The sequence below is a fragment of the Chrysochloris asiatica genome, unplaced genomic scaffold (genome assembly GCF_000296735.1).
Source record: "Chrysochloris asiatica unplaced genomic scaffold, ChrAsi1.0 scaffold00003, whole genome shotgun sequence".
In the NCBI taxonomy this organism is placed as follows: Eukaryota; Metazoa; Chordata; class Mammalia; order Afrosoricida; family Chrysochloridae; genus Chrysochloris; species Chrysochloris asiatica.
Genome location: NW_006408521.1, coordinates 52,243,622 through 52,254,502, shown reverse-complemented (window position 1 = coordinate 52,254,502; position 10,881 = coordinate 52,243,622).

Below are 10,881 nucleotides of genomic sequence, written 5' to 3'. Positions count from 1 at the left end.
GGGGGGCGGGCGAAGACCCTCCTTCCGCACGTGCGTAACCCCCAGCCTCCTCCTGCCTCCGGGGATTACCCGCATTGTGTGGCTTTCAAATGCTCTTGTGCTGGGGGCGGGGTGTGTGAGTGCGTGTGTGTTCTGGGGCCCTGGGGTGGGGGCAGGGGTGCACGGTGGTGGTGGTCGTGGTCTGGCTGACCCTTTGCTCTGCACAGCCCGCCAGGACTTGCAAGCTGGCGAAAGCAGGCTCCCCGGACTAGGTCTGCAACAGTCTGACCACCAACGGATTTCTCCACAAGGAGAGCTCTTAGCAAGGAGCTCTCCTAGACAAACAGGGCCCTAAGCACGAGATGAGGCACTTGGTCCCAGTAGAACGCTTCGTGCATGGCACCCATCACTCTGCCCCCAGCACCCTTTCCCACTCTCCTGCTGCGACCGCCATACCAGCCTTCAGCAGGTCTCCATTAGCTGGCTTCTGATTGGCTGACAAACCTCAAGGTTTGGGCTCCTGGGCCTTCTCACCAAAGGCAAGGAAAGATAGATTTCATGTTATCTCTTTATAGGTAGCTCCCTGGGTGGTGCAAATGGTTAAGTGCTGGGCTACCAACTGGAAGGTTAGCAGCTTGAGTCCCCCCAGAAGTACCTTGGAAGAAAGTCCTGGAAATTTACTATCAGTTACTAGAAATCCTCTGGGGTATAGTAGCGTTCTACTACGACACACACGGGGCACCAGGAATCGAATCAAAACTGACTCCACAACAAGTAATAAACGGGCTCAGGAGACTTGGGGGTGCACCTCCCATGAGTCTGGGCATCAAACAAGAGATTCACAACGCAATTAAAATGGAACCTCTGGTGATAAGTTGAAGACTCTTCTACATTTCCTCCAGTATTTCTCGGCTTTGGTTGTTGTTAGATGATACCAAGTCCATTCTGACTCACAGCCATCCCAAGTACAAGGAAACCAAACACTGCACCGTCCTGACAATGGTTCCAATGTTTGAGCCCTTTGCTGCGGCCACTACTGTCAATCCATCTCATTGAGGGGCTTCTTCTTTTTCATTGACCCTCTAATATCCCTGCTATGATGTCTTTCTCTAGGGATGGGTTCACCCCATCAGAAATCCAAAGTCTCCATTCATAATAAGCCTAAAATGCATCTATATTGCAGCCAAAAGAAAAAGATAATAAAATTAAAATAAAACTGCTCAAAACATTTCAAAATTTCCTCCAGAAAACTGAGTATTCTCTTAAAATGTGGCCTAAGACGTTTGGATGGGCACTTTGGGGGGGGGGGGGGGTGTCAGCATAATGGTATGCTGGTATATCAGCATAATGGTAGGCTGATTTTCTTCTGCATGTATTTAATATCAGTGTCAAACAAACGGTCAAAAAATCAAAATTTCATCCAGGGACACATAAAATATCAGGACACATTGAGATTATTTTTGCCTTGTATGAAGATTGCTAATTATTGCATCCATCTTGTATTGTAGGGAGGTCCTTGTTAGGGAGTGAGGAGATTAGACTGGGAAGCCAAGTGGAGCAGCGTCACTCATTGTCAGCTTTGGGTGTCTGTCGGAGCAGTAACTAAGCCTGTACACCCTGGGTCTCCATCCACCTTACCCTTAGCATTTGTTAATGATAGAACTGAGAGCTCAGAGATCTCATACGAGGTAGGGGGTCCACAGGACTTTGTCATAAACCAAAAAAGAAAAATCAGCAAGCAAATTGATTGCCATCAGGTTGCTTCTGGCTCACAGAAACTTCCAATATAAGGTTTCCAAGACTGTAAATCTTTGTGGGATCAGACAGCCTCGTCTTTCTCCCGAGGAGCAGCTGGTAGGCTTGAACTGTCAACCTTGCAGCTAACAGTCCAGTACTTATTCTACAAAAGGTTGGTGGTTTGAACCCATCCATGGTTGTGCGGAAAAAAGATCTGGCAATCTGCTTCCATAGAGATTACAGCCAAGAGTACACTATGTCTACAAAGGCAAGAAGTGACTGGCTTACAAACTTTCAAGAGGGAACCTAGATTCAGAGGGCGTAAAAGAAGGTCGAATCTCCACTGAGTAGTATCCAATCTGTCTAGGCGGGGTGATGAAAGGAATTGTGGATGAGTCTCTTGTGATACAATAGTGAATAATTGTTATCAGGACTGATTCTGAGGATTGGAAATATAAAGGTAGACATTTTGTAGCAAAAGGAGGGGAGTGATTAACTTTTCAGTCTAGGAGCAGAGGTCCCTGGGACCATCAAGGGAGAAGAGCGGAGAACAGGAACCTACCCAGAGAAACCGTTATGCCTGAGATGGAGGCAGAGACGATGACGTGGAGCGACTGAGCAGTTGGGGACTTTAGATCCAGAGAGGGAGAGGGTCTGTGTGTTGATGAGTTGATGCATGGTGGGGACTGTAACCATGGCAATGTAATGATATACTATAGGATGAATGTAAAGCTAATGTTCTCCCATGTAAACTATCACATAATTCACAATAAAAACATTTTTTTTAAAAAAGTACAGTATGTCACATAAAGTAGCTGAGTCAGAATCGACTTCACAGCATCTAACAACAACCTAGATTGTGATTTTTTTCTGGAAAGTGATCCCTTCTCTGGGCACTTAGGACATGACCATTTAGCCAGGCTTTGCACTAGGAAAATACCTGGTGGTGGCGTGAGACATCACAATGGAAACCCATCTGGTAACTATTTTTTGCACAACATACAAAAGCCCAGCACCACTCAAGGTGTCTAGATCTTTAGCAGGTGGATGCTTTGTTCCACTAACCAGCGAGGGGTATGAAAAGAGGTTGGGGTTCAAATCCTGACTTTCCCCAGGTTAGCTGTGTGGCCCATACACAGTATGCTGAACACATATCCTCAGCTGGCAGAGGGGGAAGCCTTCCACCTCACAAGGTGTGTGTGTGGGGGTGGGGTGGGGGGTGCAGGGAGATAACCACACCTCAAATGGTGCTGATTTTCATTCCTCCTTTTATATTATAAATGTCCCCCCCCCCAAGTATGGGAGAAATAAGAAGGCCTTCAAGTAAGTAGGGGAGCTCTGGGAGTGTAATGGTTAAGCCCTCAGCTAACTATACGGTTGGCAGTTTCAACTAAGGGATCAAACAGGAAGAACTGTGAGGAGGGTGCATGGACTTGCAGTGGGTGTTACAGCCTTGGGAACCCTGGGGAGCATTTTCACTCTGTGCCTCCCATAGGGTCACTATGAGTCAAAAATGCACTAGAACCCCAACAACCAAAAAGATAGGCAAGCAGTGACACTTCACTTTTGGGGATGGGACCATCTCACTGCTATAAAAACAAAAATCCCATAGCCAAGAACTGAGGGACAAACAAAAATAATCTGGGGGCCACTGAAGTCCATTTAACTAAAATTCAGCCCAAGGTGCCACAGAAGACAGGCCTGGTGATGTGCTTCTAAAAGGTGACAGCATGGAACACTCACTCCATGGAGCTGTTCTACTCTGCACAAGCAGAATCAGTTCAATCACAATAAAAACACAGCAAATACATTGATAATACCAAGAAGCAACGGCTAATAAAAAGTGAAAAAAAGAAACAACAGAAAAATGACTAAAGTTAGACTTTTGTTGTTGTTGTTAGGTGTTGTAGAGTCAGTTCTGACCCATAGTGACTCTGTATAGGGTTGCCAAAGAGAGGTGAGTTTGAACCTCTGACCTTGAGGTTCAAACCGGCTTTGCAGTTGAGCACATTAACCCACAGCACCACACCAGGACTCCAAAGACAGACTAAGAAACCCCCAAACAAAAGTGCCTTTTGTTGTTGTTGTTAGGTGCCATCTAGTCAGTACCGCCCCATAGTGACCCTGTGCACAGCAGAACGAAACACTGCCTGATCCTGGGCCAACCTCACTATTGTTGCCACACTTGAGTCCATCGATGCTGCCACTTGGCCAATCCATCTCCTTGGGGGTCTTCCTCTTTTTCTCTGACCCTCCACCTTACCAAACCTTCTCCAGCGACTGGTCCCTCCTGACAATATGTCCAAAGTATGCGAGACGAAGTTTGGCCATCTTGGCGTCTAAGGAGCACTCTGGCTACACTTCTTCCAAAACAGATCTATTGGTTCTTTTGGCAGCCTACGGCACTTTCAATATTCTCCTCCAACACCATAACTCAAAGGCATCAATTCTTCTACAGTCTTCCTTATTCACTGTCCAGCTCTCGCATGTACATGAGGTTATTGAAAATACCATGGTTTGGGTCAGGCATACCTTAGTCCTCAAGCTGACATCTTTGCTCTTCAACACTTTAAGAAGGTCTTGTGCAGCAGATCTGCCTAATGCAGTATGTTGTTTGATCTCTTGACTGCTGCTTCCATGAATGTTGATAGTTGATCCAAGAAGAATGAAGTCCTTGACAACTTTAATGTTTTTTCCGTTGATAAGAAGGTTGGGTGAGTGTCTTTAGAAACCATTATATCTGACAAGAATTGAGTTAGCAAAATACATATAAAATTTTGACAATAAAAAGTGCTGGTGTCTGTCCTTCACTCATCTTGTCAGTTTGTCGTGCACTGTTGACTTGCATGTGGCTGTGATTCTGGAAGCTATGCCAATGGTATTTTCAATACCAGCCAAATTACTCATGGTGGACAAGCTGCCCAGCACTATCAGCTACAGTGCCAGACAATGAAAAAATTATGGCTAGCACCAAAACATGTCAGAAATAGGACCAGAAGATGAGCCCCTCAGGTTGAAAGGCACTCAAAATATGACTTGGGAAGAGCCGCCATCTCAAAATAGAGTTGACTATGATGATGTGAATACAATAGCTTTTGAGACCTTCATTTGTTGATGGAATACACCTCAAAATAAAGAGAAAGCTACAAGCATCCAATAGTAATTGGAACAGGAAATGTACAAAGTATGAATTGAGGAAAACTGGAAGTTGTCAAAAACAAAATGAAATGTGTAAAGAATAATACCCTAGACATCAGTGAGCTGAGACAGACTGATATTGACCATTCTGGATAGGACAATCATATAGCTTACTCTGCTGATAACGACAAACTCAAGAGGAGTAGCGTAGCATTCATCATTAAAAAGAACATTTCAAGATCTTGAAGTACAATGTTGTCTGTAATAGGGTAAAGCCATAAATAATCAATCAATAAAGCACAAGTAAACATCTTTCTGGTATTCTCTGCTTTCAGCTAAGATCCATCTGACTTCAACAATGATATCCCAGACTAGTTAATATCATTATTATCCAAATTTACGCACCAATCACTAAAGCCAGTGAAAATGAAATTGAATAATTCTACCAACTTCTTCAGTCTGAAATTGATAAAACAGGCAGTGTGTCATTCTGTTGTGCATAAGGTCACTATCAGTCAGAACTAACTCAATGGTACCGAACAACAAAGAACAACAAAACAAATAACCCAATTATAAAATAAGCACAAGACTTGAATAGACATTTCAACAAAGGAGATAATCAAATGACCAGGAGATACATGAAAAGATGCTCAGCATTCAGCGATGTGGAAGATGCAAATCGAAACCACGATGAGGTACCATTTCACGTCAATCAGTACAGAGTGCTGCTGAGTTGGAACCAACTCAATGGCGGAGACGCTTTTTAATTTTGGATGGTCAAGATAAAGAAAAATCAAATACAATAAAAAACGTTGCAGAGGATGTGGGTAAATTGGAACCCTTATCTGTTGCTAATGGAAATGCAAAATGGTTCAGCAATGTTAGTGGTTTCTCAAAAAAATTTAAAAATAGACCTACCTATGACCCAGCAATTCCACTCCTAGGTTTGTACCCAAAAGACTTCAAAGCAGAGACTCAAACAAGAGGTGCAAACAACCTAAATGCCCACCAACATATGGATGAATAAATGAAATGTGGTACATACTCAAAACTCAAGCTCACTGTCACTGAGTCGGTTCTGACTCACAGTGACCCTGCTGCGTAGGTTTCTGAGGCTGTAAATCTTTAGGGGAGCAGAAAGTCCCATCTTTCTCTCAAGAAGCGGCTGATGGATTTGAACTGCAAACCTTGAGGTTAGCAGTCTGATGCTTATCCTATAGTGCCACCAGGGCTCCATATATACATATATACAATGGTACATGCGTACAGTGAAACATTACTCTGCCAGTAGGAGAAATGAAGTTTTGAAATATGGTAGAGTATGGATGGAGAATAAAGACATTGTAGTTGTTTATTGCTACGTGCCATCGAGTCGGTTCCGACTCATAGCGACCCTGTGTAGTGTTTCTGAGGTGTGGCTGGTGAGCTTGAACTGCCTACCTTCTGGTTCAAACCGACTTTGAAGTCCAGTGCATTAACCCACAGAACCACACCAGAACTCCTTGAAGATATTGTTGTTGTTGTTGTTGTTGTTGTTAGGTACCACTGAGTCGGTACAGACTCATAGCGACCTTATGCACAGCAGAACTAAACATTGCCTGATCTTGGGCCAACCTCACAGTAGTGAGGTTGAAGACGTTATACTGACCAAAATAAGCCAATCTCAGAAGGACAAACGCTGTATGACCTCATTTATACAAAAAGTCAAGAAAAATGTTCATAATTATTTTGAGATTTTTTTCAAAATTTCAGTGTCTGACCGAAACTTGACACTCTTGAAGAAGCTGCATGGCCTGACTTGAGAGCTTCTACAGCAATGAATTAGCCAAAGAATAGGGTGACATTGGCCCCTAGAAGTGGCAATGACCTTGGGTGCTAATTGGGTGCATTTAGCATCCATAGATCACCAATTACAGAGGATCTATTGACCAGAAGACGTGATTGGCACACAGCAATATCCTGGTGTATTACAATGGTGAACACAGTTTATTTTAGATAAAGAAATGACAAATGTACAGAGGCCAAAATTTCTTCATAGTCACTAGGGATGGAAGTAAAGGTTGGTGGTTCAAACCTACCAGCCGCTCCTTGGAAACCCTATACAGGTTCGCTATAAGTCAGGACTGACTTGATGGCACTTAACAACAACAACTACAACCGAGGCAGGAGTGTGCATGTGGAGGGGTGGGGAGGGCATAACAGGATGTGATGGAAAAATCATGTTGTTTACGGGCAGAGTTGCACAGCTAATTATTATCATTGTTGTCAGTCAGTTGTGCAGCTGTAAAAAGTTGAATTCACAAAAATTGTGGTGTATTTACAACAATGACCAAAAAAAAAAAGGAGTAGCTAGTGAGGTTGCTCATGTGCAAACAATCACCTCATGGGATGTGGTTCCTTGGTTTGGAAGTTTAGGGTCATGGTTTCATGGGACATCCCAGCTAATCAGCCTAATAATAGCCTAATAATATAATTAGTGCTTCCATTCTATCTCCTAGTTCATTATGTCGTGTCTGAGGTCTTCAAAGCTTGCAGGCAGTCAGGCAAGCACAAGAATTGCTCCCTATTTACTTGGAGCAACATAGGAAAGAGTGTCAGGAAGAGGAAGAAAACGTGCCATATGGGCTATCTGCCTCCTTGGCCATGAGACCAGACAAGCTGGATACCATTACTGAGCATTTTGATCCAAGTTCCACAGAAGAATCCTGGTCAGAAGAAGGAAAATGTAGAACCGAATTTCAAATTCTCATGAACTCCAGACTTTGTGGAATCGTGGAGGCTGGATGAACCCCTGAAGCTATTATCTTAAGATTGTCTTTATCCTGAAACCAAAAATATCCCCTAAAGTTATGGTAAAACCAAACCAAACAATAGTTTAGCTTGACTAGTAAACATAGTGCTCAAGTTAGGGGCGTTTCCTTGCATGTGGTCTCCATCCAATACCCATGAATACTCTGGCTAAGTTCACTTTCTTGCCCTGGATCCTGCCTATGGCTTATCATCATGTGACCTCTGGGTCTTGGAACTTGAGCCAGCAGCCTATCGTCTGAGCCAGGATGGAATCTGTTGTCTGACCTGCTGATTTGGGCTCATCGGCCCCCACACCCATGTGAGTCAGGATGCCTGGCCCGTGGATGTGGGACTTGTTAACCTCTACAAGAGCATCAACCACTTCCTTGACGGTCCATGAGTTCTCTGAGACATTGCAGCAAACTGCAGAACCCAAAATGGGAGAGAGAGTGCTGAGAGGAGGACGTTTGGTGGTTGCAGATCCTTATAAAAGAAAGGAATCATTGGGGGTTACTGATGGTTCAGCAGTGGACGTCTCGCCGTCCCTGGATGAGACCTGGCTGATTTCTGGCCACTGCACCTCATGCCCAGTCCTAATCCATCTGTCCCTGGAGGTTGGTGCATTGCTGTGATGCTGACCAGATTTCAGTGGAGTTTCCAGGCTGAGACAAGGACGAAAGGTCTGGCAATCTATGTCAGAAAATTAGCCAGTGAAGACCCTATGGATCACAACAGCCTGGTCTGAACCTGCTCAAGCGGGTGGCATGGAACTGGATAGCATTTTGTTCTGTCATACTTGTGTCACCACGGGCTGGGTCTGGCTTGGTGGCAGCTACAATAGCAGTACAAACACATGAGATAGCATCAAAAAGTTCATGGAAAAATTCCATTATCTTTCTGTCTCATTTTGCTGTGAACTTTTTGAAGCTCCCTCATTTAATAATTCATCTTCTGTGTGCCTGGAGTAAAAGCACTGGGCAGCTAGCCACAAGGTGGGCAGTTCAAACCCACCAGCTGCTCCTTAGAAACCGGATATACAAGGTCACTATGAGTCAGAACTGATTTGACAACACAGAACAACAGCAACTATGTGCCTAGCGAGTAACTGCAGAATATGATGCCTCTAGTCACCAGCTTGGAAACCCTATACAGGGTCGCTATGAGTCAGAATCGACTCGACGGCACTTAACAACAACAACAACATTCTCAACTTACTTACGGAAACTTACCAGGAATCGCCAAGCCTGATCATTCCTGAAGTCACGTGATGCGCTCCCATAGGACCCCAAGGGACTGAGCCAGAGGCAAGAATCTTGTGAAGCACGGCAGGTGCCAGAGGAAAAACAAACCTGGGCAGGTCCATCTTCTGGACTCAGGAAACCCACCAGTTGCCACAACAGCGGTGTTCTCCAAAGGCTACTGATAGCCCACAAGTAGGGCAGGTCCCAGAAACATCCATTTGGCGAGTGCAGAGACAGTAAAAAGAGGTGGAGAGCGGGCCTCAGCCAGAACCCTGCTTCCTCTCATCTCTGACCTGTACCACCACCTGGTACGCCATTGTGGGAAGGCGGGAAAAAAATGTGAGCCTTCCCTTTAGGGCAGGGATGAGAACCTTTTCTCTGCCAAAGTTTATAGCATCATTTGTGAGCCATGTAAAATTATCAACTTAAAAATTTCCTGCTATACTTGGTCAGACATTTAATTAGCTGAACCTTAATGCAATGGCATGGTGCTGTGGATTAATGCGTTGAACTCCAAGGTTGACTTGAACCACAAGTTCAGCAGTTCAAGCTCACTAGCCACTCCTTGGAAACTCTATACAGGGTCGCTATGAATTGGAACTGACTCAACAGCACTTAACAACAACAACAACAACAACAACATCAACATAATGACAGGAGTCCTGGTGTGGTGCCATAGGATAAGCACTCGACATCAAGGTCAGCTTGAACCATAAGATCAGTGGTTCAAACTCACCGGCCGCTCTTTGGGGTGGGAAGCAGACGTTCCCCACACCTGCTTTAGTGGAACAAATGGAAAGAGGTTCCTGGGCTCTGCCTGTGTCATCTCTGCCCACTGGTAATGTCCAGCCCACATCAGTACAACTCTTGTCAAGTTCCTGCTGGAGATCCAAGGCATTATCCCGGGCAGCCCCGATCCTTGCGCCACTTGCATTTGTGCAGGCCCAGGCTTCTTGTTGGGACCCCGTTGCCAAGGATACAGCTTCTCCCCATGCTCAGTTCCTCCCTGCACCATGCCTCAGTTCCCTGCACACCCAGGTCTCAGAGTCCCTGCCAGTGTATTGGATACCCAGGTGCCTTCTTGCTTCCTTAGAGTTTCGATTTATCTATGTTTCTATACCTAGGGTCTCCTCTCCAGCCTCCCTGTGTGCCCTACACACAGCCAGCATCCTTCCCCCGCCCTTTCTCCCCACCAGACACACACACATAGACGGACTAAACAGCACGAAGCCCCGTGGGGACCTGAGATAGATGCTGGCAAATTTTCAGTCTTCTGGTGAGGAGAGACGCGCTAGAAGGCTGGGGTCCCTCTTTCCCACAAGTCTTCTGTCACTTTCCTATATGCTCGTGGTAAAGCTCATGTGCCCACCCTTGGGAGTCTGGGGCTGAAGCACAAGTTCAGATAAAGCTCCATGTTTTCCAGAAGTTTCCCTTCTTCTGGTCTCTTCTGGAGAAGGGCTGTCCACATCTTCCCTATCACCATTACCGTATTTGCACACAAAGCCTCTCAATAGCCCCACATCTAAGCCCTTACCATGTTTATGGGAAAGTAGCTGTGATTGAGCTGCAAAAGTCCAATACAAAGAGAAAGAATATAAACCAAAATCAAACCCAACGCCATCAAATTGATTCTGACTCATAGTGACCCAATTGGAGCAAAACTACTCCTTAAGTTTTCCAAGACTGTTCATTTTTATGAGAGCAACCAGCCTCATCTTTCTCCCGTGGAATGGCTGGTGGGCTTGAACCAACCACCTTTTGGTTAGTAGCCCAATGTGCAAGCCACTATACCAAGGCTCCTTTTAGAAAGAATACACAACCCTGAATGTTAGCAGACAAATGTGCCTCCAATCCTTTGTTTCAAACCAAAAGGGAAGAACACACTCAGCATTTCTCAAGCTGGAAGAACTGAAGAAAAAATTCAAGCCTCAACTTTCATTATTGAAGGAGTCTCTGGGCAAATTATTGAATGATGCAGAAAGCATCAAGAGAAGAT